Source organism: Camelus ferus, chromosome 1, assembly GCF_009834535.1.
Source record: "Camelus ferus isolate YT-003-E chromosome 1, BCGSAC_Cfer_1.0, whole genome shotgun sequence".
In the NCBI taxonomy this organism is placed as follows: domain Eukaryota; kingdom Metazoa; phylum Chordata; class Mammalia; order Artiodactyla; family Camelidae; genus Camelus; species Camelus ferus.
This window is the reverse complement of record NC_045696.1, coordinates 45331046-45358749: the sequence shown is the minus strand read 5'-3', so window position 1 is coordinate 45358749 and position 27704 is coordinate 45331046. Positions and strand designations below refer to the sequence as shown.

The 27704-nt window shown below is 36.4% G+C and overlaps 1 long non-coding RNA gene across 1 annotated transcript in view; it reads left to right on the top strand.

Moving 5' to 3' along the window:
• The window catches only part of LOC116663263, a 110416-nt gene extending 83001 nt beyond the window's left edge, over positions 1 to 27415 (top strand). Inside the window, exon 8 of the long non-coding RNA XR_004319485.1 lies at positions 27195 to 27415. This is a non-coding gene — a long non-coding RNA (uncharacterized LOC116663263). The remainder of the gene's footprint in view (positions 1 to 27194) is intronic.
• The last annotated feature ends 289 nt before the right edge of the window (positions 27416 to 27704 follow it).

Below are 27704 nucleotides of genomic sequence, written 5' to 3'. Positions count from 1 at the left end.
TGTATTTCATCTGGCAACTCTATGCTAGGATATATGCGTATATATATATATATATATATATATATCATAGTATCTGTCTAGGGGATTATATATAATATATACATAATGTATATTACATATAAAGTCTAGCAACTCTATACTAGGAGATTTAATATATAGACATACATATGCATATATTAGTGTGTGTGTATATACTCCTTCAATCAGAACTTACAAACTTGAGGAGAATTTGTAGTTCGTTCAAGTTCGAGTAGCTAGTAAATGATCAACTTTGAACTCAAACACTGGCTTATCACCTCAGATTCTGTACTGGTGGGAATTTTGGGTTCAAACTTCCCTATAAAGTGGGCAAGAGGTACAGAAAAGGAAAGGAAGTTACTCACCGGACAGAATCCCCTTACTTCATCGTTTTGGTTAGGGCTGTAGTCCTGCACTCCAAGCTTTCTCCTTTCTTAAATTCAGTATCACTCTTTGCTTAGTCTACTCCACAGGTTTGGTGAAACGGAAAAGAATAGGCACGAGTTCCTACTCCTGTAAACCCACAAACATCATGCCAATTTTCTTGAATCAAAATTCAGGGTATGCACTCTGAGAATCATCTGACAAATGGACAGAATATTGGAAATGATGTTCAGGAAAATCTGAGATGCTCATTCAGCCCGTAATTCCAATTCCTTTATGAGCACGCGATGCAGTGTGTTCCTTCATTTGATTATATGGTACTACAGTCAATGCCGCATATCCGTAGGTTTCACATCCATTGGTACAAGGGGCTTACAGTACTTGTACTATATCATTTTATATAAGGAATTTGAGCCCCTGTGGGTACCAAAATCCATGGATACCAAGGGATGATTGTACTTTCCTTTTATTAATGCCACTCACTGGTATTATTTTTTGTGTTTAGTGGTTTACATCTTTCACACATTAGTATCAGAATCTCTAGATTAGATCAAAGCTTCTCTAAAGAGAGCTTTACAAACTAAGAATCCTTGATAATAATAAAGCACCTCCAATTTAAATTCATTTCAAATACACTTCTATTCGTTACCACAAACTAAATTAACAAAATTGACATAGAACACTGGAGTTTAAGGGGACTCCAAAGTAGAGCCTCATGTGATGGCCTCTCTTTTAGTAAACAAAATCAGAATTCATACACTTTGAGGTTTGGGGGTATTTGTTTATTTGTTTGTTTCTTTGTTTTTCCTGAGTGGAGGTATAATCTTTGACACATACCCATCACTCTCACCTGATACCTTTCATAACAAATGACCTACCTTGGTAGAATGTTGAGTCTGGGTTGCTGCAGGGATTATGATTACACTGATACCATCCAGCCTCAGTAAGAAATCCATACCTGGTTGTATGACTTGAATAGAATAGATACCAAAGTACCATCTAAAATGGATCATCATTCATAAATGTCTACTTATTCACAGATTTTAAAAAACTAGGATTCATTTCTGATACATTCCATTTAGTGTTGATATGTAGAAGTAACTGCTAAAGAAGTTGGGTTTCTTGTTTTGTTTAAAAGTACAGATCATGACTCATTAGCAGGTTGAGAAAGCCATTTAGAATAGAAAATATCAGTGTATTGCACATAAAATGGCTCATTATTTTATGCTCTTTAAATATGTGAATCAGACTCAGAAACATTTGAAAACCACTGTAGTAGACTGCCTGGCCCCAAAAAAAAGTGTTCTCTGGCATATATATCCCCTTATAATCTTATCTAAAGGGAAAATTTAGCCTTACTTATTAGAAAATCAGGATATTTTAAATAGTTAAATGTCACTTTTACTGCCATTTTTGTTTATCATTTCTGTGGAAGATAGTTTTGGACAAGATAGGTATATCCCCGCTGTGGCTATCTCAGTCTTAAAGACTGTGTGGTCCTTTCACATATGAAATTCAACCCTCTAAATCTAATATCCATTTCTGGAGCTGCAGAGTTGGCAAACTTTTTTTCTATTCATCATCTGCTATTAAGCCCAGGCCTCTCTGTAGGCTTTCAATACGACCTCCTAATAAGACGTATCTCTTTATCTCTCCTTCATCTCTCCCGTCCTCTCATTTATTGCATATGAATGCCTAAAGTACTACATAGCGGCTTACATATTTGATTGTTCCAAAAGATCCCTATGGTAGAAGACAATGATGGAAAGAACTCCAACTGATCCCGTTGAATGCCTACCGCATGCTAAGCGCATAGTGTAGGTGCTATCAAGTATAATCCTCACATTAAGTTTGCAAAGAAAGATACACTTGCCTACTTATCATAAATTATCACACTGAAGCCCAGAGTGGCAGACTGGGTTGGGGAGATGCTGTCCATACCTCTTTACAGACAGACCAACTGAGATGCATAGAACGGAGATCACTTACACAAGTCACAAAGGAAAAGCAGTGGAAGCAGACCTGAATTCTAGTTTAGTGCTTGCTTCCTTCCCCTAGACCTCCTGCTGACTGTTCATGAAATTTACCTGTTTGAAAAATGGCATGAGAGTCAGGCAGAGTGACTATATTATAAGTACTTCCTTCTGACGCAGTGGCTTTACCGTATGTTTGAAGTTTTAGTAGTTTAAAAAAAAATGAGAGTAATATGCATTGTTTTTTTAACCCAACAATTATAATAATCGATTTTCTGGAGGTTATTTTTTAAAATTTTGTTGTTTCAGTTTGACTAAAGCAGAAGGGTGGGTAACAGCTCTGAGTATTTAAGCTGCTTCTGTAACAACAAAAATTGATTTGTCTCATCATTATCCCTAAAGCGCTAAGTTTTGAGATTATAAATTATTCAATTCTTGGCGATCTTCAACCTCTAATCTAGTCTGAACTGGATGAGATTGTCAGATTCTAAGATTTGAATCGCAGTCTACTGTGATGAGGAGAGTACAAAGCACATAAAATAAATGAACTGCCTAAGGGATTCACATTTATGATGATTATTGATCTCTTGAAGGGCTTTCTAAGGTAGAAAAGATTCTGCACGAAACCTTTTCTAGAACACAATCTAAACATCTTTACATACAACCTTAACATTGTAACATTACTTTAAAGATCTGTTTAGGAAAATGACTAATGCGCAATGACTTCCTCATTTCAGGTGACTTCCCTGCTGCATTTGACACAATTGACAGCCTTTTCTTCAAATTCTCTTTTCCAGGTTTCTAACACTATTTTTCTGGTATATCTGCTTGACTTTTTGTCTTCCATGACTCTCTTTTTATAGGCACTGTTCCAGCTGGAGTTATTTTTTTATTCACCCCAAAACTTCCCATGCACGTACATTTTCTTTTGTTGCCTCCTTACCTAAGAAAAAGAAAGAAAAATCAAAGGTCTTTACTCTTCCTATCCAGCTCCTTGCCATCTTCCAAGGTCCTTTTTTTCTTTCTTTCTTTTTTTAAACTGATGTGCAGTTAATTTACAATGTTCCAGATGTACAGCAAAGTAATTCAGTTAACATGTATACGTGTGTGTGTGTGTGTGTGTGTGTGTGTGTATGTATATATATATATATATATATATATATATTCTTTTTTCAGATTCTTCCCCATAATTACAAGATATTAAATATAGTTCCCTGTGCTATATAATAGGTCCTTGTTGTTTATCTGTTTTATATACAGTAATGTGTATCTATTAATCCCAAATTCCAAATTTATCCCCAACCTTTCCCCTTTGATAATCATAAATTTGTTTTCTATGTCTGTGAATCTATTTCAGTTTTGTAAATAAGTCCATTTGTATCATTTTTTTAAGATTCTGTGTCTGTTTTGTGCCAGTATGATACTATTTTGATTACTGTAGCTTTGTACTATAGTCTGAAGTCAGGGAGCATGATTTCTCCAGCTTCATTCTTCTTTCTCAAGATTGTTTGGGCTATTCAGAGTCATTTGTGTTGCCATGTAAATTTAAAAAAAAAAAATTGGTTCCAATTCTGTGAAAAATACCCCTGGTAATTTGTTAGGGATTCCATTGAATCTGTAGATTGCCTTGAGTATTACAGCCATTTTAACAATATTGATTTTTCCAATCCAAGAACACAGTATATTTTTCCATCTGTTTATGTCATCTTCAGTTTCTTTCATCAGCATCTGATAGTTTTCAGAGTACAGGTCTTTTGCTTCCTTAGGTAGATTTATTCCTAGGTGTTTCATTTATTCTCTTTGACACAATGGTAAATGGGATTATTCCCTTAATTTCTCTTTCTGGCATTTTATTTCATTGAAATATATAGAAATGCAACAGATTTCTGTATGTTAATATTGTACCCTACAACTTTACCAAATCCATTGATGAGCACTAGAAGTTTTCTGGTGGCGTCTTTAGGCTTTTTTATGTATAGCATCATGTCATCTGCACAAGTGACGGTTTTATTTCTTCCTTTCCTATTTGGATTTATTTTATTTCCTTTTCTTCATTGATTGCTGTGGCTAGGACTTCCAAAACTATGTTGAATAAAAATGGCGAGAGTGGGCCTCCTCCATAAACTTCCCCTGTTAGCATCCAGTTGGTACTTTTAAACATACACTTTGTGATTTCCTCTAGTATTTTTTCTACAGGCCTCTGTACTGTTACTAGCTTAGTGCTGTCTGAATCTTCCTATCCCATTAAACTAAGCAGTAGGGAAAGCCATACAAACAGCAGGGACTCCTTACATTTGTTGAATGAATGATTGTTCGTGTATGCATAAGTGACCCATTTTCCTGGCATACAACCCAGCCACAATTATTTAATCTCTATTTTCTCTAATTCTGACCCCTTTGTGTGAATTCTTTATGAAGTGGAATAACAGAGTGTTGATTTTTCCTTTAAAATGTTATCGAAATACTCACTTTAACCACACTGGAAATGTACGTTAAACTCTAAAAGGAGTCCTTCATTTAAAATGGTGAAAGGGAAATTTCACCCAACTCTGTGGTTCTCAAATAGGCCATTAGACTTTCCTTCTGTCAATATTTATGTCGCTCTATCAGAGTAAGAGATTGTTCTGGCTTGCCTTAAAAAAACAATATAAATAGAACCTGTTCACTCTTGAAAATCTGTTAAATCACACATTTAGTGTTAACTGGTTTAGACATTAACATGGAATGTTGAGAACAATGCTCAACATGCCGACAGGTTCACTGTCTGCATGATCCTAAATAGAATATTCCTGTTAGCTGATCTCTATGTAGCTAGAAGCCAGGGAATGTGTATAATAATAGCACTCTTTTCAGAGAAGCAAGACAAACATTTTCAAAAAAAAAAATCACATAGTAAATTAGTAAACCAAAGACAGGGCCTAATATAGAAAAATTACTTCTTTTCTTCTAATTTAAATATAATAATTTGTTCTGTCCCCATGTGTAAAACAACTGGCCACCCTAAAGAGATCTGAAAAATAAATGTTTATATTTCTTTATTCAATCCTGTATTTATACCATCTTTTTCAGTAGGCAAAATGAATAGGCAGTTCATTTGTTCTTTTAATATTTATTGAGTTACTGCTCTAGGCTGTAATCTCTGCCTTTTTTACCAATTCTGAATTTATCCTTGAGCAAAACACTGAGCTTCCCTCCTTAAATCATTCACAGCTAGAAATCACTGACAACTATAGGCTTAATTCCTTCTGTCCTTTTATTTCAGACCTTCACCAGTTTGTATATTTTTTTAAAAAATTCTAATTGAGGATATATATACACACACATATACACATACACACACACACACATAGACACATACACACACAGAAGATGCACCACTCTATTAATTTTTCAAAAAGAAAACACATGCATGGACTCATCAGCTAGTTCAGGAAAGTGAACAATACCAGCACCTCTGACACGCTCCATTGCAATCCCACCTGGACTCCATCCTCCTTCTGAAAAGGTACAATCACTACCCTGAGTTTCCTTTTTTTTTTTTTTTTGTAAATTTCTAAAGGTCTAACTGTTGTGTTTACCTGAAACTCTCCATCTGGTTATTAGTATCTTGAAGCCTATTAAGCACAGTTATTTTAGGATTTCTGATAACTACAGTATCTAGTTCTCCTATGGGTCTCCTGTAGGCCTTCCTCCTGAAGCCCAGTAGTTGCTGGCGATTCTTGGCTTGTAGATACGTTAACCCAGCCTCTGCCTCCATCATCATATGGTGTCCTCCCGGTGTACCTTCACATTGCCTTTCCTTTCTGTGTATCTGTCTCTGTGTCTCTTCCCTTCTTCTCATAAGGATACCAGTCGTATTGGATTAAGGGCCTACCCTACTTCAGTGTGACCTCATCTTAACTAATTATATCTACCATGATCTTTTTTCCGAAATAATAACACATGCTGAGGTTCCAGGAAGACCTAAATTCTTGGGAGACACTGTTCAACGCAGTACAGTGGGATGACCAAGCACAGTACTCAGCCTTCGGGTTCCAACGTTAGCCAATCAGATTCCTGGAGGATTTTATATATTAAAACTAGTAGAGAGGATTTCTCACTTTCTTCGTGGATCACCACAGGGAGACAGTGTAAACCTGAAACCTTTTTAGGTAATGTTTTCAACAGAATGAGGCTAATATAAAGAGAAAAACAAAACTGAGTGATGGGAGGAAGGGAGAGTTTGGTGAAGGGTGTGGAGGGAGAGAAAGATCTGGAATTCCTGAAACTCAGCAGAAACAAATAAATCCCTTTATTTATCTATGAGGATATTTTCTGCTACTGAAAATTGTTGTTTGTCTTAATAGAGAAGATTTTCAATAGAACAAAGCACACTTCACTATATGGCAATTCTGAATCTTAGGGAGAGGGCAAGTGAGAGACAGAAATGAAAAATACATTCAGTATAGCTATTGTTATATAATACAAACTTTATGAAGTTAAGATTGACAGTTTTAATCATTGAGGCTGTTTCCAGTTTCTTATTCCTCAAGTAGCCTAAATGTGTACCAATGATGGAATGATTAAATAATGTAATTTGTATTCTGGATGTTATGATGCAATCAAAATGGTGAGGTAGACCTATATGTACTTATATGGAGAAGGCTCTATTTTTATGTCAAAAAACAAAAAGTCATGGATCGCGATGTGTATTTTGCTGCGTTTATGAGAACTGTGCACACATGCACGTGCACCTGCACACACACACTTAGAAATGTACACTGGAAAGATATTTATGAAACTGCTAATACTTGCAGCTGGGAAATGTGGGGATGGAGAATTTGTGGCAGAGATAAAAGAGGATTTCTAATTTTATCATTCTATGTATTCTTTCTTCATATTTCTATATATATTTTGTAGTACTTGCTTTATTAAAATTAAACAGGTCAATGACACGAAATCTTGGAGTAATCTTGGCAGAATTTCTTGCTTCTTTGGTAGTCTGCATTTTCCTTCATTTCCATGTGCTCCTGTAGTTGTAGAGACGGGTGCCTTTTGAAAAGCATATATGTGTGTCACACATATAAGGACCTGTAGGGAACAAGAAGGTATCAGCAGTGAATAAAGAGGGCTGAGCCGAGACTGATGTGGAAAGAACAGGTTCTCTATCTAAAGTGAGTAAGTGTTCCTTAGCCTCAGGCTGTTGCTGCCATAGGGCCATTGTGAGCAAGCATTGTGAATCTTTGTGTGTGCTTCTTGGTGCACATTTGTCAGTCTGTGGGATACATTCCTAGACGTTGTACTCCTGGGTCAAAATAAATGTGCATTTTAACTTCTGATTGGTGCAGCTGAACACTAAGTCAATTATTGTTACTGCTTTAACATTGCTAAATGCTAATGGCTTCCCTCTGATATTTAGGTGAAGTGTAGATATGATTAGATCTTGTGAAGTCTCCCTAAATGTAATGTGGCATTTTTACTTAATAAGAAAATTGGCTTTGGTTATGTTCTCCCTAAGTGCAAAGTTAAACTGTTTACTGTCAAAAGATAAAGAAGAATGGCATCTGCTGCTCCCTTTGCCCCCGCACACATCAAAGGTGGGATAGGGCTGTCTCTGAAAAGTAGTCCAGACGTCTTTCACTTATGATGAAGACAATAGAGACAGAACTGATCTTCAATGCCACAAATCAGATGCCTTGAGGAGAGCCAAGTGGAACAGAAGCGAGGCCCTGTGCCAAAAATCCTAAGAGGCAGGAAGTGCCTTGGGATGGGCTCCAGCTGCAGCGGAAATGTGAGAGGCCTCAAATAGTTAAAAGGAAATAGTCTGCCAAGGAGAGACTTGTGTATTGCAGGATGTGTTGCTACAGAGAATTTCTCCAGCTCTTTGTTGTTAAGTTATTTAATACTGTGCATATCAATTTTCTTTTTACTGAGTTTTGCTGCATGAGATGGGGGAGAGGCTATGGTAGACAGATATTGATTTCATCTATTCTGCTGATGCTGCACCGTCTCATCTTGCCTGTAACATCCCCATGAAAACATCATTGAAGGGTCAATGAGCTGTAAAATGGTTACTTTTATCCTCCAAAATAATATTTCACTAATGTCTATGTTTAGAAACTCATACAGTATTTCAAGGACATAGATTTATTATGAAATGTAATCTTTGCACTTAGGGAAGGCATATACTTTTATTAAGGAAAAATTTCATCCAAAGGGCAAATATAAACAGAGATTAATGGATTCATCAGTTTACAATCTATATATTGAAGGAAAGGGCAAATAGCATTACTCCCGCTAAAAATTCTGTATTCGATAGAATGAGCATCAGTATAGTGTCACCTTAAATGAAAATAACCAGTCATGAAATGTAGAACAGTCATAACAATAGCTTTTATTTGTCAGGTACGTGCAATTTGAAAAGCATTTTCACACACCCTAACTTGTAATTTATGCCGATTAGCAACCTTGTGAGTTTTTCAAAGTGAGTGTTAAATCTGATTCACTAATGTTACCTCAAGTCCCTCTGTAAAAAGGTCGGAGTATAAAATTCAATAAGCAATTTTGAGATTAGGAAACTGAGAGGTTAAGTGTATTAGCTAAGGTCATACATACTAGTTCGTAATAGAGCAAGGCTTATTGCACTTCTGCAGGGCTCAGGGGCAGAACGACTAAAGCCCTTCTTGCTGTTATCCTCTTCAGAGAGTGTGTTCTTTCTTGTGAGCCTTTTCTCCCGCTCACCCTGTCAATAGTGGGCACTGTGAGTTCAGAGCCATTCTCACAATAAGAAACTTTCCTCATACTGAACTAGTTACTGTCATTTGACATTAGCTGTGCTATTTGGCTCCATTGAAGGAAAAATATTTTCAAGTTCAAAAAATAAAATATACATAAAAAGGTGCAATAGAGCCCAAATAAAGGTGAAGAGAGAATTAAAAAAAAAAAGCTATCAGCTTTTAATGAGCTGACACCTGTCAGGCCAGGAGAATTTGGTGTGATGAGAAGAACACAGGTTGGTTATCCAGCTTGGGTTTGAAACCTGGCTTTTCCATTTCTTGTTGTGTGAAATACGATCAAAATACTTCTTAGCTATTTTGAGCCTTGATATCTTCAATGATAAAGTGGGAGTGGTGACTGCTGTGTAGTGGGGTATTTTTGAAGAGCTAAAATAATATATGTAAAGTGATTGTACTTCATAGGTGCTTCATAAATTGCAGCTACAAGTAATACAGTATGAAATCCCCTTGCTGAGTTGAATTAAATACCATGTGATTTCCAGAATACATTCTGATGAGTAAATGATTTATCAGAACTTTGGGGGAAAATAAGTGAGTATTAAGACTTAGCAAGTATTCACTAAAATCAAATCATAATATGTCAAAGTCACTTTCTTTATAAAGAGTAATGCTAGATTGAGGGTCAGCCATCTAAAGCTTATGGGTTACATCTGCCTGTAGCCCATTGTTGTACATGCCCTGAGAACCAAGAAAATTTTTACATTTTTAAATGGTTGGAAAAAAATCAAAAAAGATATTTTATACCCTCTGAAAATTATATAAAATCAAATTTCCATGTCCATAAATAAAATTTAATTGAGACACAGCCACATTGCGTTATGTCTAAGGCAGCTTTCCCAAGGTGACATGGTTGACTAGTTGCAATAGAGATCACATGAGCTGCAGCTAAAATGTTTTCTGTTGGGCTCTTTACAAAAAAAGTTTGCAGACCCCTGCATTAGAACATTAGGTCAGAGAAATACCCCAGATACAGTATATCTGTATTTCAGAAAATGCTTAACAAAGCCACCTGTGAAAGGCAGCTAACGCTTGGACAAACATAAGAACTTTGCCTCTATATTCTGGACATATCCCTAGGAGGTGCCTGCCCACTGTGATTTTATTTCCCATGCTCCTTTCTTCTTGATGTGGCCATGTGACAAGTTTTTGTCAATGACATATGACTGAAAATTGTATATATTTATATTTATATATAATTTCCAGAGAGAGCTTTTAAGAAGCAGGAATTCTTTCTTCTATGCACTTTACCCAGCAGGCCCTAGCGGATGACAGAGCCACAAAATATAAGTACCCTGGATCCCTGGATTGCAGATGGAAGGGAGTCATCTGCCTACAGAAAACACCAGTTTTAGATTTCTTTTTTCAGTAAAAAGTAAAATTCTATTTTACATTACTGAAACTTGGGGAATTTGTTCTTTAGTGGTTCTCTAATTCACTCTTAAGATGTCTTCTTGAAAAAGATAAGGCGGTGGGTATGCATAACAATACTTAAGTGGATTTAGAGATAACTGTACAGAAACAGGGTTGGTTAATCAGTTGATGCCAACATGAGTGGAAGAGGTGTAGTACCACAGAGTTCTTTCCTTGGTCTCATCCTAATAACTAGTTTTATGAGACACAGTTAGCTATTTAAAATGTTTTAAGGCTGCCTTTGGAAGAGTAGTTTTGGATTTTTTTTCCCAAAGGTCCAAGTGGATAGAGTTATTGGAACAAATAATAGTGAGACAGATTTTAGCTCAGCATGAAGAAGAGTTAAAAATGAAATAGAGATAGCTGCCCAAACAGAGTTACTTGCAATGTACTGTGCTCGCTACAAAGTGTTGAAGTAACAGATAGTCATCATTAAAATTGGCAAAGAAAATTCTGTAATTATACACGAGGTTAATTACTCTATTAGATTAATAATTACTCGAATTCTTCCTAACTTTTGGTTTTTTAATTTCATCATTAAATATTTTCGTGTATAAATCATACATTTACCATTTAGTTTTAAGAAATTTAAAGTCAAGGAGATGAAAAGGCAATTCTGCTACTTTGGTTTTCCATAAATTGACTGTATGCACAGGTCTTAAACATATAATTCAAGGACTCTTGATTGTTACTCACTTTGTCAGTCAGTAGATGAAGTACCCTTGGGAATACGAAAATAGGTAGGAGGATTGGTGTATTTGTTAGGATGTATCCATCTGCAAGTAAGATATTAACAACTGACAGGGGTTTAAATAATACAAATATTTAATCATTTCACATAAAAGAAGTCTATACCTGTCTGAGACTGTGCAAACTAAGAGATCAAAGTCACTATAATATGCATTGACATATTAGTAATTAGGTAGTAAAACATTAACATCTTGTACCCTCTGATATAATACACTGTAAGGGACTCGGTTTTTCTGGCCAAAAATGTATAGTCTAATTATGAGAAAACATCCAATAAATTTAAATTGTAGGACATTCTACTAAATAGTTGACTCGTAGTCTTCCAAAGTGTGAAGGTTACAAAAAGCAAGGAAAGACTTGAGAAATTGTCACACATTGAAGGAGACTAAGAGACATAATAATTAAATTCAATATAGTAACTTGCAGTGGATCCTGGAAAAAAAAAGAAAGACAATTGCAGAAAAACTGGAAAAATCTAAATACAATCTACAGTGTAATTAATAGTATTATACCAACATTAATTCTTAATTTGGTAACTTTATTATGGGTATGCAAGATGTTAACATTGGGAAGAGCTGGGTGAAGGGTACACAGGAACTCTCTGCTATTTTTGTAATTTCTCTATAAATATAAAATTATATCAAAAGAAAAAAGGTGCCAGAGATGTAGTTCACCTGTTCAGATGCTGTGTGGTAGCACAAGAACATCATCAAGGACTTAAGATTTGTTTCTACTTTTCCGTTCGTAATCTTCCATGTTCTCTTCTTTTCTCTAAGCTTAGTATTGGGTATTCTCTACTGCACCTCATATCAACATATTTCCTTCCTGTTCTGTTCCTGGGCAAGATACTTTCTATGGATGACACCAACTGGATCTCCCTGCCCTTTGGCTTCCAGTTGAGTAATGCCAGCAGGAGTTCTAAGTGCAAGAAGAGTGGGAGGTTATGGTTTTTATTCACCTGGGTCTTTCCATTTTAGGCTAAGCTTTGTAAGAGCCTGAGTTCCTCCACCCATGTCCCTGATGACAGCTCCTGTAGGGTACCTTCTCCCCTCAGGCTATCGTTAACAACCCCTTTGTGTTCTGATGAACACGTCCTCCTCTTGCATCTTCAAGCCCACTAATGGTAATGGCGCCCAGCAACCGCAAGCCCAAGATGCTAGCTATTCCTTACAATTCTCTTTTATCTTGCTCATATTTTATTCAACTTTCAATTACCACATTTGCATGTGCCATATGATACTTGCCTAAACTCTGACTGATACGTCACCTCATCGTCACAAAATAGTCCATTTTGCCCCAAGCATCACATATTCTTTCCTTGTAATTAGAGGTGAGAGCAGTTAGTGCCTGTTGGGCACCAAAAAAAGTGTCTGTTACAATGGTTTCAGTTCTACCTCAATCATTCACTAGTTTCACAGTATGCCTGGCACACGGTAAGTGCTCAGTATTCTCCATCTTGTTAATAGATTGTTAATCCTGCTGTTGCTCAGGATAAATACTAAAGAGTCATCCTTTACTCACTTTTTCTCCAACCCTACAGCCAGTATGTCAGCAAATTCTATTAGCTCTGCCTCCAAGATACATCTAGAACCAATGAGTTCTCACCCTCTCCACCATCACAGTCCTAGTTCACCATCTCTCCTTCAGATAATTAAAACTGTCTCCCTGCTTCAGTCCTCCCCTCCCTTCTTCTTTCACACGTACTCAAATTGCGATCTCCGCAGTAGCCAGAGAGATGTTTTCGGGTGTAAGTCAGATCATGAACTCTCCCACTAAGAACTCTCCCAATTCAATCAAAGGAAAAGCCAGAGTCCACGACGGCCTGTAAGGTCCTATAAGATCTGCCTTCTTCCGCTCCTGACTTCTCTCTTCCCTACGCACTGTCAGCCACACTGGGTTCCTTGCTGTTGCTGAAACAAACCAAGTGTGCTCTCCTCTTAGGGTCTTCGTTTTTCTTTCTTCTACCTAGAAGTTTCTTCCACTAGATACCTTTCTTACATGTTCTCTTACTTCTTTTAGCTCAAATGCCAGCCTTCTGTGACCAGTCTAAAGAAATTAAAATAAAACTCTTTTCTCATCATACCATCAGCACTCCTAATTCCATTTTTCTTTACTTTTTTCCTGTAGAGCCTACTTACTACTTAGGAGTATATGTGTTTTTCTGTACATATACTTGCATTTACATAAATAACATGTGTGTATATACACACATACATTCTGTTTCTCTCATTAGAATTTATCCTCCTTAATACCATAGATTTTATTCAGTATTATATCCGCAGTGCTAGAATGGTGTCTGGTACCTAGGAGGTACTCCATAAGCATTTCTGAAATGAATGTATGAATATGAATTGAATGTAAATCTAGACAAATGCTTTTTAAAGGTTATTTTTCCCCTGGGATTTGGGGAGATTTCTTCATGTGAAGGAAGCAGAGGGCAATTGAACAAAATGACTTCATTGCCCACTGAAGTAGCTCTCCAGAAAAGGGAAAGGCACTGCTCATCAAGTATTCCTTCAGTATTCCTCTCACAGAGCCAGCCTGAATGGAGACTTCCCTGGGTAGCCAGAGACAAGTTTTATGGATAGAGTAAATAAATTTTTATCGCTAAGTAAGCCAGAATGCAAGCAGGAATGCTTAACAATACTCGGGATGCACCAGGAGTGAATTTTCTCCATTCTTCATGCATTGCTGACATGTCAACCTCAGCGCTTCACACTGACTGAGGACCTAGTAAAACAATGACCAGGTCCCTAACAAGGGCTTTTAAGACTAGTTTTGAAACCATATTAGTGAGAAAATTTGCTTTGATAGGCATATTAGCCCAGAGGGTGGCCTGGATTTGAACAAATTCCAACTTTAAGGCCCTGTTTTCTGGCTTCTCATCTCTTTATTCCTCTGATTCCTGAGGACACTCCCAAGGGCAGGTAGAATGACTATTTCATATTTCATTAAAACTCCACCCAGGTATGCCTGAACAAGTGGAAGACTGCTAGAATGCCTTTGGTTCTGAGTATCCACATTCTGATGGTTCAGAGAGGTAACAGGGAAATGACAAAGTGAAGATAGTACAGTCCCTTTCTTGTACTCTTGATGCCCAAAGCAAGATTCAGTTAGAATTTCTCCTCTGTCATTTAAAACCTTTTTATAGCAATTACCACCACCTGAATCTTGGGCACAGTTTTCAAGCTGGTGCAATTTACCTTTCCTTAACTAACTTTGTTCTGCCTACTTCTCTCACAGCTTGGGGCCTTCTCTCCTCTCACCTCCCACACCCAAATGTTCACTGTCCTCATGTGGTTTGTGACTGTCCTGAAGCTTCCACAGAGACAGCGCACACTCGCCTCTCCTCCCACGGTGCGACACAGTGCTCCTCTAAGTCTCCCCGGGGGGCAGAATATCTATCCTCTTCTAACTTGTTAGAACACATATTCATATTCTGGTCATAGTAATTTACCCAGAATGTAAGTTATTGATGGACCTAACCGATGAAGTCAGTATTTGCACTTTAAAGAAAAGCCTAACAAATGAATTAAATGTTGTGTGACTTGTTAGCTCTGGGGAAAACAGTACTGTTTTTTATTTAACTGAGGAAGAAATTAAAGAATGCAATGATAAAGAGACCATTTAGGAGGGTCTTGATTCTCTCTAAATTTATGACTAAGATGAAAAACTTAGCAATAGCCATTATTACCAGATGTGCCTCTCCCTGCCTCCCCTCCTCCACAAGGTGGGACTCTTTATAAATAGGCCTGACATGAAGAGTTACAGAGATGAATGTGCATGCCGAAGGGATTGACTATGATGTAGCTGAGATCTGACAGCCAGACCAGGTGGCCACTCTAAGTGGGTGTTCTGACCCTTTTAACACTTTCCACAGGACATTCTGTGACAGCTTTATTACTCATTTGAGACACTGAGGAGGAGTGTCTTCTTACTCATTTACAGAAACGTTAAACAATTAGCCAATGTGATTTCTAAACAAAGAGCTTTTTTAAGCAGAGGATGTATAGATATTACATATTCTGTCTTAGTGCAGACACCGAGCCTATCTCAGAAGGAGACAGGAATTTTGTAGAACCGTCACTTAATGAGCAACAAAGTTTGTTGCTGATACAGAGACTCAGGCCCCATTTGGGGATTTTTCATAGACTCTTGCAGAACAGGTAACAAGTATAGGTTTGATTAAGAAAGTCTGCCTCTTTTTTTTTTTTTTTTTGCATCCATTTTACTGCTAGCACATCCCCTTCCACAGAAAATAACTGAGTAGAAATCAGACCTTGATACCCTCCTCATAGAGTCTGGCTGCAATCAGTTGCAACTCTTAGGGGAAGTAATATTGCTGTCAGTTTGGGTTCATTCCTTTCTTAGACTATCTAAGAGATATATTTCAGTACTTTGAAAACATACAGGCAGTTTAAGGTCTTAATATTGTTCAAAGCAAATTATTAATAATAGCAAAACAACAGTAAAATTCTTCATTTTGATAATTGTTTACAGTAACTAAACAATGAAAACTTTATTGTTTTCTGATGAGAATGTTGCAAAGTTTGAGAATCCATTTTTTTTTTCCTGGATCTAAACACAAGGTGATAGGCTAAGGTCCTTCTAGTACATACTTTTCTTTGTTATCTTTCAAAACACTAATTATTTAACACATTAATTTTTTTCTCATGTGATAACATAGGCTGTGTCCATTATCTGTTGCTGTGTCAAAAAATTATAATTTAATAGCTTAAGACAAGAATAAACGTTTCTTCTCTGATAGTTTTTCTGGGTCAGGACTTTGGGAGCAACATAGATGGGAGATTCTATTTTGAGGTCGCTCTTAAGAGGTTGCAGCCAAGGTGTTGGCTGGGATTGTAGTCATCTGTACATTTAACTAGGCAAGGAAGGCTTCAAGCCAAGATACCCGACTCTCATAGCTGGCAAGTCGGTGCTGGCTGTCTGCAGGAAGACTTAGTTCTTCACTACGTGGACCTCTCCACTGGATGCCTTGAGTATCCTCCTTAGGTAGTTGTTGCCCTTACACTGAACAAATGGCCCAAGAGAGAATAAGGCAGAAATCACAATGTATTTCATGACCTAAGCTTGGAAGTCACACACTTTCGCTCTGCCATACTCCATCGTTCACAGAAACAGACTGACAAAATGTGGGAAGGACTATCTAGGGCATGAATGCTAGGAGGCAGGAATCATTGGGAACTATCCTGGAGGCTGGTTGCCACGTAGCAACAAGCTGGGACAATGACTAGGATGGAGTAGATGTGCAAAAAAACATTAGTGGATAATTTTTTTGATAAAGTGAGAAAATGAGAAGCAGAAATTGGAATGTCCAAAAGGGCTGAAGATACTTGAATGAGCACCAGCTTGTCTCCATGTTCTGTAAACAAAGAAGAAAATTTTTTCTTTTCTTTTTTTTTTTTTTTTGAGAAATGTTTTCTCCTTTTTATTTTTTATTTTTTAATTTTTTTATTTTTCTTTAACATTTTTCTACCAAGTTACAGGCATTCTGCAATGTTGTGTCAAATTCCAGTGTAGAGCACAATTTTTCAATTATACATGAAGATACATATATTCATTGTCACACGAAAATTTTCCAAATTACTCACATAGGACATTATTTTACTTTTTCTTTGTAATAAATATTTTTTAAATGAACAGTTGTGAATGAAATAATAATTTAAATAAATCTCTTAAGATTTTCAAATATTATAACTTTTTAGTTCTCTCATCTAAAAATGTTTGACAAAATATAAGCAGGGACTGCTGAAATTAAAATAGTTTTAAAATGGCTGTCATAAATACTTTTGAAAATTATCTACAAATCAGGTTCTACATTGCTTAGTACCTTTCTATAAGGAGTACAGTGAAAATAATGTACATAAAATTAGCAATCCTGATTCTCCCACTGTAGTATATATACAGCTCCCTAATTTCATTTTTCTAAGTAAACAATAAAAATGAATAATATTTTTTAAATCTTAAATGTGACTAAACCTTTTAAATCAAAGATACATGTCTTTTTCACTTAAAAACTCCCTTCCCAAAAGATCAATGGCCTTCTCTGCTAGAAGAGAGGAAATGATTTTTGAAACCAGCTCTTTGCTTCATTATTTCCTCTTCAAATTCTTTTATCCTTGAAATTAAGAAAGGTAAAAGTTCTCATTAGAATTCATTGGTTCAAAGAAGACATTAGTTTGAAAATTTTTGAAAATTTTCAAAGAAGTAAAATGTTCTGAAGTCACTAAGGGTCAGCTTTGTTCTTTTGAAAATTAAGCAAAATTACTTCATTTGGAGGATTATTTCACAACTTGGTAAATTCACTCCAGAAAAATTGTCTTGGTGTTAAGCCTAGTTCGCGTTTTTTTTTTTTTTTCCCCCATTTGTATTGGATTTAGTTACAGTAGCTCTTTTTTATTTTGTGAGGCACCCTATAGGGAATGGGAAGTGCTGTGAAAATTAAATACTATTTGAAAAAATTCAACATGGAAATAAAAACCATTATACCAGAAATTATTTTTAGTCATTGTTATTTTCCTTTGTCTCAATGGTGGTGGTCAACTTCAGCATAAATATTCATATTTACTATGAATTTGGTGCTAAGAAATCTCTAATATTGCAAGGATTTTGTGTTTATATATGTGGATTAATAGTGTTCTACTGTTCTATTTCATGTTATACTGTTTTTGGTTTTCTTCCTTCCTTTCTTTCTTTCTTTCCTTCCTTCCTCTTTTTTTCCTGTTCTCCTCTGTGTTTTGTCTGCGTTCTGAGATAATCATTGAGGAACTATACTCTATTCCTCTGCTCTTTTTTGTTCTTTTGGCCTCTTCTCGTAAATCATTCTCTCCAGCCTCCAGAGGCTCTTGTTTCTCTTCTGAGTTCACTCCAGATTTGTTTCTTTCTTTCTTTTAAAATTGTTTTGTTTTAAATAAGAGGTGGCCAGCCTTGAATGTACTGTTTCAGAGCTTCATTGAGAAGGAAACGTATGTTTTTGGCCTCTTACCTGATAGACATAGAAACAAATACATAAATGTAGATATTGATATTCAGGTCTAAACATAGATAGATACAGACATCCAAAAGAGAAGCAGTATATAATATAGTAGAAAGAGCACAGGACTACAAACTAGGGAACATGGTTCTAGGTCTAGCTGTTATACTGGCTTGCTATGTATAATTGAGGAAATCAGCTAATTACTCCAATTTCCCCTTTCTTCTTTTATTTATTCAAAAAGCACACATTTATGTATACATGTCATGTATACACATCTATACATGCATACATATCAGTATAAGATAAGCTAGGTCTCTGATCTCTTGGAACTTAAATTCTACGAGGACTGACACTAATAAACGAGCAAAAATTTTAGAATCCTTAGATTTGAAAATTGATTTTAATGAACAAACATGGTAATTTGAGAAAATGACAGGGTTAACGAAGGGGATTGTATTTATTGTAAGGATATAAAGTGGTAACCAGAGTGTTAGAAATATGGCTGATTCTCAAAGAGGCTAGAAATAAGTAAAATAAGTACTAGTCCCTCTATAGATTTGCAACAGTAGAATTCTTGTACATTATGACTTGAGAAAGAAGCTTTTATAATAAATTACCTAAGAAAATAATGTTTGTAATAGCCCAAGGATACATTTTCTTCCTTCCCTTTTCCCTTTCTGAAGGACTAGATAATTCTATTATTGCTCAAAGAGCAGAGCTCTACTTTCTAACCCATGCTCTTCCCAAACATAGCAAATGGCTCTGTTCTTCCCCTCACTACCTCACCACAATCGAGTTAATATAATATGTCAGAATTCCAATGAGTTAGCATGGATTGAGTACCTGTTAAGTGCTTGGCATGGTCTATGTATAAAAAGAATCTGCAGGATGAAGATGACTGAGTCCTTTTTCTTAAAGAGACCTAGTAAGACATAAGCATAGTGGGACAAAGAGAAAAGGGATACCAGCCTTTCAGTATTTTGATTACAGAATTTCCTAGAACACTCCAAGAAATGTAATAAATTTATCCTTCTTGAGGGTTAAATGTTTTTCAAATTCCCTCTAGGTTTTTAGTCAGTCTCCACTGAAATAATATTTGCTTATCGTTAGCGAGTCCAGAAGGAGCTATTGTCAATGCAGTTTTTTCCCTGGGGCCATGTTTATTGTTACATCTTATCATGTCCTCCCAAAAAATAAAAACAGAAAATGCCTGCTTACTGGCAGTCATGACAAATGAAATTCATCATTTCTTGCCAGTAATCATGAAATTCTTTACACATATGATTTCTCTAAAGTAATGTCTTTTTTTGGCTATTGTGTTCAAATCTCTTTAAAATGTCCATCTATTTTTATTCTCGCAGAATTATTTTAGGGCTAGCAGATAGTGGGTTTTAGCATATTGATTTTAAGTGTAAATAAGCTGACAAAAGTTAATTGATTTGCCTAGGGCCACACACCATGTGTAGGTTAGGACTGAGATTAGAACCTTGTTTTTTAGCTTCCAGTTTAAAGCATTGTGTACTAGAACGAAGACCTCACACATACATAGTTTACAAGTAGTACATGGGCTGCAGAACTATCTCAAGCACTGGACAACTTTCTAGGAAATCCACCAATATAACTGCTTTCTGTTTTTTGCTGTAGCTCCTCAGAATAGAAATTCTCACAGGTACTTCTTTATCTGTAAAGTCTCAGATTTTGTTCTTTCCAAGAAAATAGTGCCATATTTAGAAAGTCTAAAAGGGAAATGTACCTGTTAGACATATAGAATATTCTGGAATAAGAAGATCACTGCTCTTAATTAAAAATAATGATTTCAATAATGACCTTTGTTAGGAAGGATTCAAATGTGTATAGAATGTGATTTGGATAATAAAGCCTCAAGATTATTCTGGGTCCCAGTTCAGTCTGGAGACCTAACCCTTTACCCCTAAACAAGAAATTCGGCCAGTGCTAAACTGGGGTTCGTGCTGTAACAAGTACCCTTGCTCTCTCCCAGGGGGTGGGGGCGAGCTGGTCCCTTAAAGGGGTGAGGGTAGGGGCGGATCCATGGGCCAGGCTGGAGGGGTGGCATCGGTGGTCTGCCCACCCCCTTGGTAGTGCTGTGTGCAGGGGTCATGCTTAGTACCCTGCTTTTGTTTTCGGGTTTTTGGTTTGTTGGTTGGTTGGGTTTTTTTTGAGGGGAGGAGGTAACTAGGTTTGTTTGTTTGTTTTGTTCATTTATTTATTTATTTTTAATGGAGGTCGTGGGGATTGAACCCAGGACCTTGTGCATGCTAAGCACACACTCTACCACTGAGCTGTAACTTACCCCCCAGTACCTTGCTTTTGTTCCCAACACCTCAGAAGTGGCAGTTTGGTTTCAGTCTTTTTGTATCTTGTTGTTCATAATTTGCCTCAACTGCATACACACTGTTATTTTTAGTCCCTTATAGTTTCTTTGTATTCTACTGTTGGAGGAGACATTTGTCCAGGTGTAAGCACTGCAGCAAAGAGTCCCGGCTCCCAGGTCCCAGCCTGTCTAATAAACTGAGCCAAAATCTCAGAGGAGCCACAGGATAAATCTTTCTTCAAGTTTTTCAGGGGGGATACCCCTGTCCTGATCAGATCTCTCAGACTTACCCTCCATGTTAAAGACCTCAACATAATTCTAAATGCAAGCCTAGGGAAACCAGCTTGAACGGTTTCTGTAGGTAAGTGAGCACAGTCACTTTCAGCCACAGTCCAGTTTTCCTAGGGAACCAGTTGTGGTTCATATGAGTGCCGTGTAGTTTGAAGATGCCCAGGTTAGCAGTATACCTTCTGGAAACTTGGTAAGATGTCTCTTAGTTTTAATATCTTCAAAATGAGGACATTGAACTAAATAAATCCTAAAATCTACTTGAGCTCAAAATTCTAAATTCTTAAATCCCTCCAGAACAGCATCTATAATGACAAAATATTAGAGGTACAAAGGGTCTTGGAGACTGTCTGGTCCAGTATTTTTCAAATTAGAATCCAAAGAAATCCCTCAAGTCACAGTGACTGGAGAACTGAAAGATTTAAAAAGCTGCATTTTATACCTCCCAACCCATGGAATCCTTCCAATGGTGAAAATCCTGATTTGGCCAGTTGTATATTGTATAACTCTACTTCCTTCCCTGAAAATATGAAGTTTTGAAAAAAGTTATTTAGTCCAGCACCCTACTCGCAGATGAAAAAACTAAGTCCCAGAACATCTAAGTAGCTTGCCTAAAATGACACAGCTACTTGATGGCAGAATATGAACAGTAGATCAAAACTGACAACTTTTTGTTTTTCTCAGAATTGTGTTTAAAGCAGTTTTAACCTCATTGGGTTAGCTTGCTAAATGTACAAGCTATTGTTCCTTCTGAGTGTGTCCTTGTCTAGTGGTGGAAAATCTTGAGAAAAGGGTGAGAAAGAAATCTGTACATTTAAGAGTGTGTGCTAGCTATTGAGAGATGAAGTAAAGGATGTATTATTCTAAATTCTAAGCATTAATTTAAAACATATTTCTCAACTGTTCCTTTCAATTTTCTGTATAATTAACAAGTGGTTAACATATACTACCAGAGTGGTTCAGAGTTCAGATACCTCCTTACTGCAAATGTATACTCTAGTGATAAAATTGGAAAAACAAAGTAAAATACAATAAACAAACAAAACCCTACATTAAGGTCATAAAATATACACCAACATTGGTTATTCCTTTCCTTCCATCTTAGGAGACCTTGTATCTGACTTTGAGGATGAGAAATTTCATACCCCAAAACTATACCCACATGTTTAAGGGTCAAGGGGAAAAACAAAACTTAACTTTGATGTTTTGCCTGTGAGTTGGAAAAATATATAGTGATTTTCCTCACACAAAACTGTAACTTAACATTTTTAAAAAGAAAAACATTTCTACTTTATTTAGAAAGTTTTGTTTCAAAATGTTCACATATAAGCACAGAAAGCAGGCTTTGAAATCTTCTGAGGCCTTTGTCATGTGAAACTATTTTATGCAAGTACCAGTTAGCCTCATTGTTCTTTTGTTTATAATTTTTCCCCATTTATAATTTGTAAGCAAATACTGGGACACCTGGAGTGTTTGTGTTTTTATTAGAGTTCTGACTATATAAGAAAAAGTCTGAAAATTTGTAAAATGTCTCAAGAAAATATATAAAATATGTCACTGGTTTAAGGACAGATTCAATTGTCATGCTAAAAAGTTATTTTTTTATGTTGAAAAGTAATTATAAAGTCATTTGAATTCACAAATTTTCTCACAGAAATTATTTTTAAACTTTTTTTTTTTGATAAAGAATTTATGTTTATGATACCGAATGCTGCCAAATAACCTTTTGTTCTTGGGCTTAGCTTTGGTATATTCCCTCAGTAGCACTCTTGTTCGCTACACAACTAGATAATGAAAAAACATATATTGAGGTTCATATGACACAGAAGACGCTAGCCTGGGAAATGAACTTTTTGTCACTTGTTCAGCAGCTATTCCCCTGGGAGGGAAGCATCTGGCCTGACTGATTAAAGCTGCTTCACCTGTCTGGAGGCAGTTCATAATACAATTTCTAATCTAAATCCAGAAATTTCACCGCTGTGGGTAATCATAGACTCTCTCCGTGTAAAGAATCATTGTGCCTCTGCTTGAGAAGTGTCAGCTCTGAATTTTATAAAATCCCGCTGTTCACCTTAGGAGTGTCAGTAAGAGCCCCGTGTGCTCCAGGCACTGTGCTGGAGGATGGAACCTGTGCTGTGCACTGCAGAACTAGGACTCTACTGAGTGTGCTGAACCGGCCGTTTAAGAAAATATGTCACTGTAAATCCAAATAAATGTGTTCCATTAAAGTCTCACATACACCAGCGAGCTCCTGCTCTTACATACGCTAAGTACATAAATGTTACGCTCCTCCTCTTGGTAACAGCTGTTGGGCTGAGAGTGGATAAACTTGTCCTAAACAAACTATTCGGGAGACTGGAGGCCCACCACAGCAGCAAATGTGCCCCCTTTAGAGCCAATCTGGCTGCAGCAGGCACTTCCCAAGAATTCCTGGCTGTATCTGATGAGAATAAGAAGAGAAAAAAATTTCCAAGAAGCTATGAATAATTTTCTTAACATTTTAAGCTGATGAATACTTAAAGAACAACAACAACAAAAATCTACCTTGGGGCAGACTGAAAAATGAGAAGGACAAGAGCCTGATATTTCCTGGAAATTATGTCAGTGAAAAAGCAAACCATAAAAAGCAAAACCAAAATAGTTATCAATCTCTCACTTTTGTGAAAATTGCCATCAGAATTTAATAGAAGATTTTAAGCAAGAAGTTTCGATTCAAATGTTTGTTAAAAAGTATCTCTAAAGAGAAACTGCCCTGTTAAATCAGAATGCTAAACATGACCTTTAAATTTTCTTAATGCAAAATTCTGCCTGAGTCATCAATGTCTAGGAAGCAAGTGAAAGACATTCCTCTGTCTTGAATTTTTAAATGCTTTTTTTCCTGGTTCCTGTGTTAGTATAAGCATTTGGATTTAAATCTCAGAGTTGGCTTCAATTTTCTGTTAAAGGGGGACAAGAGTATTTCTGAGTTTGGAGGAAAAAAATTTCCCACTTAAAGGGAAATGAAAAGTTCTGGGCAGTTCTGTCTCATGTGTCCTTATTATGTCAGTCCTAATCCATCACATTGTATGGACTCATCAAATTCTCAACTTTTTCAAAAAATATCCTGAAAAGCGTTGATATTAAGAAAAAAGAAAATGTAAAATGAAGATACTCAAAATTCCTTAGAAAATCTTCTGCCATCTTAGCCAAGATCCTTAATCCTTGTAAAAAAGTTTCCTATCTGACAATTTTTTTTTATTCTTATTATGTAGAGGGCACAAAACATTCCTTTTTAGTGTGTCTCCACATGCTTTCACAAGAATTTACTACACTGTAGGGTAGTGCGTGCTGTGGTATCAGTGAATTGCAGTAGATGATGCTTGTTAGAATAGAGACCAATTAATAAATTCCCTTTTCTGCCATGTGACTTAAGAAGTTGAAAGAAATTAAAGTTGAAGACAGATAATACTGAACTACCAAGTGAAAAGGTAAACAAAAAATTAGAAAAGAGACCTAATTGTAGAAATAAAATAATATTGCAGTTCAGCAAATGGGATGAAATAATTTCCCATAACCTCTTCGCCATCTTAATCAATCAACTATAATTCTTTGTGTAAACATATTTGTGCATGTTTTATATGCATATTTTCTAAATTTATAATCACAGCACATGTGTGTGTATATATACATGTGTTTGAATTATTTATTTTCATTTCATGGGATTGATAAATGTGCCATGATCTATTTCATTCTTATAAGGAGGCTTATCAGTAGGGTTATTGTGCCTGTGTTTTATTTGCACATTTCTTAATACTTATTGCCAAATTACTTTCCAAAGGTTGTGTTCCTCTGTTGCTGATAAAGTAAGAGAGTACTAATTTAGTTGATAATCAAAAATTTTTTTTGAAGTATAGCTGATTTAGTTTCCTGTGTACAGTGTAGTGATTGAGTTATACATATATATTCTTTTTCATATTCTTTTTCTTTATAGGTTATTACAAGATACTGAGTATAGTTTCCTGTGCTATACAGTAGGACCTTGTTGTTTTATCTATTTTATATATAGTAGTTTGTATCTGCTAATCCCACACTGCTTATTTATCCCTCCCCACCCCTCGGTGACCATAAGTTTGATTTTTATGTCTGTGAATCTCTTTCTGATTTGTAAATAAGTTCATTTGTATCATTTTTTGTTAGATTTCACATGTAAGTAATATCATGTGGTATTTTTCTGAATTATGTAACTTAGTATAATCTCTAGGTCCATCTATGTTGCTACAAGTGGCTTTATTTCATTTTCTTTACAGCTGAGAAGTATTCCATTGTTTGTGTGTGTGTGTGTGTATATCACAACTTCTTTATCCAGCCATCTGTCGATGGACACTTAGGTTGTTTCCATGTCTTCGCTATTGTAAATAGTGCTGCTGTGAACATTAGGGGCATGTATCTTTTCCAATTAGAGTTTTTTCTGGATGTATGCCCAGGAGTGGGATTGCTGGATGTTATGGTAACTTTATTTTTAATTTTTTAAGGAATCTCCATACTATTTCCCATAGTGACTGCACCAAATTACATTCCCACCAAGAGTGTAGGAGGGTTCCCTTTGCTCCATACCCTCTCCAACATTTGTCTTTTGTGGACTTTTTAATGATGACCATTCTGACTGGTGTGAGGTGATACCTCATTGCAGTTTTGATTTGCATTTCTCTGATAATTAGTGATACTGAGCACTTTTTCATGTGCCTATCAGCCATTGGTATGTCTTCTTTGGAGAAATGTCAAAGACTTTTTTTGATCTTACAGGTAACCAAACAATACAATGAATGTGATTCCATTACCCTGGTTATTCACACTTAGGAATGAGTAAGACTCTGTGTTTTGAAACTCTCAGCCTATCGTGTTTTTAGGCATTCTGAGGATAGTTTTACTCATTCATGCATTCATTTATACATTCATCTACTAATTTAAAAGTCGTTTATTGAGACCTTCTACAAAAAGCTATGATGCCAGATATAGTAATGAAAATGGAATACTGAGTATATAGTAGAGATAAAGAGAGATACAGAATTTAGGAAATCGGGGACTAAATTCTTAATGCAGACTCTAGTGAGGGAGACAGAAATTAAACAAATTATTCCAGTTAATTATTTCAATATAATTATTATATAAGGAATGATGCTAACTACTTAGCTATACTGAAAAAATAAAACCTTAAATTGGTGTGGATGGACAGTGAAGTTTCTCTGAGAAAGTTATCTTTAAAATTAACTATAAAGAAAGGGGAGGAATTTGTCATGTTAAGGGCAAACAGGTAGAAGCAGAGGGTTAAACATGAGTCATTCGTATAATGCAAGAAGAACCTGGAGATTTGAACAATCAAAAATTGATCCCTAAGGATGAAACACTAGTGAGAAAGTGGGAGATTCTGGATATGAGGGCTGCAAGGTAAACTAGGAAGAGGTCACTCAGGGCTTTAGAACCACAATAAGGACTGTTAGTTTTATAGTAAATCCAATAGAACTGTCATCTAAGAGCCGGGGGAAATATAGAAGAGTTTTAAGTGACAGACTAATCAGATTAGATTTGTCTTTTTAAGAAAGTTTTCTACTTTTGGGGAATAGACTAGAAGCAGAAAAAAAGTGAAGTTATACCATTAGGAGGTTCTTGAAGAAATCAGGATAAGAAATCTTGGTAGCTTAGATTAAGGAAGCAGCAGCAGATAAAAAGGAAAAATTGACAGATTCAGGGTCTATACTGGAAGATCCTTAACAGGCTTTGGTGATTGGGTAAATATGGAGAAGAAAGGGGTTACAAAGCTGGCACCCAGGTGTCTGGCAGGAGCAAGCAGCTAACGCTGGTGCCATTTCCCAGGTGGGAATCAGACAGAACGCTATTCGACCATTTAATTAGAGTAGATATGTTACAGCTGAGTAGATTCTCCCCAGAACATACTGAGAAGAAGGAATCAAAGGGGTAGAAGTGAAACAAATAAAGATTGATTTCCAGAATCAAAAGGAAGAAACTCATGGCCTTGAGGGAGGGCACTGACCTACTCCAAACATTACCGAGCCAGGTCCATTTGATGCACAGCAGGCCAAACCCTGAGATGCCAAGGTTTACAGCCAAAAAGGAGTTCATTCACAATGCAGCCAAGAAAGAACAAGACTCAGATCTTCCTCCTGGAAGGCAAGGGGGTTAGGATATTTATGGGGTAAGCAGGGTGTCTTAGGCGCAGGGAAAGTGATTGGAAGGAGGGAAAAAGGTGAGGTAATTTGTGTTCTGCTCAGGTACATCTTGGTTACATTTCTGCACGTTGGAAACGGAGGCACTTGGCGTAATCTGAGGGTGAAGTCTTCCGCACCTCTGATGTCAACCGGCTTATTCCTTGGTCCCAACCAGCCTTAGCCATCGGTTCTGAGCTGGAGCTGACTCCATGTTCCTGTGAAACAACTGGGTTGCATGAAGCTGGGAAGGTATGTACTTAAAGAGAGGGAAAAAGAAAGCAAAAAAAGCAAACTTTAATCGGTGAGGGCAGTTTACAAGCAAAGTGATTTTAACAAACTGTTCCCTTATCTGTTGTTCTTTAAGGCAAGTTTAATAATTTCAGTTTGTTATGAGCTTCTGATAACCCTATGGGACACAGTTTCACAAATAATATTTTTAAGTATCTTGTTTATCATATTGCAAGATCAAGGGAATATGACACCTGTAAATTTCAATTAGTGAAGAAAGTAGAAAAGTGGAATATCAGGCAATGCCAAGAGCTATTTATAAGACTTCCTCAGGTACTCTGTAAG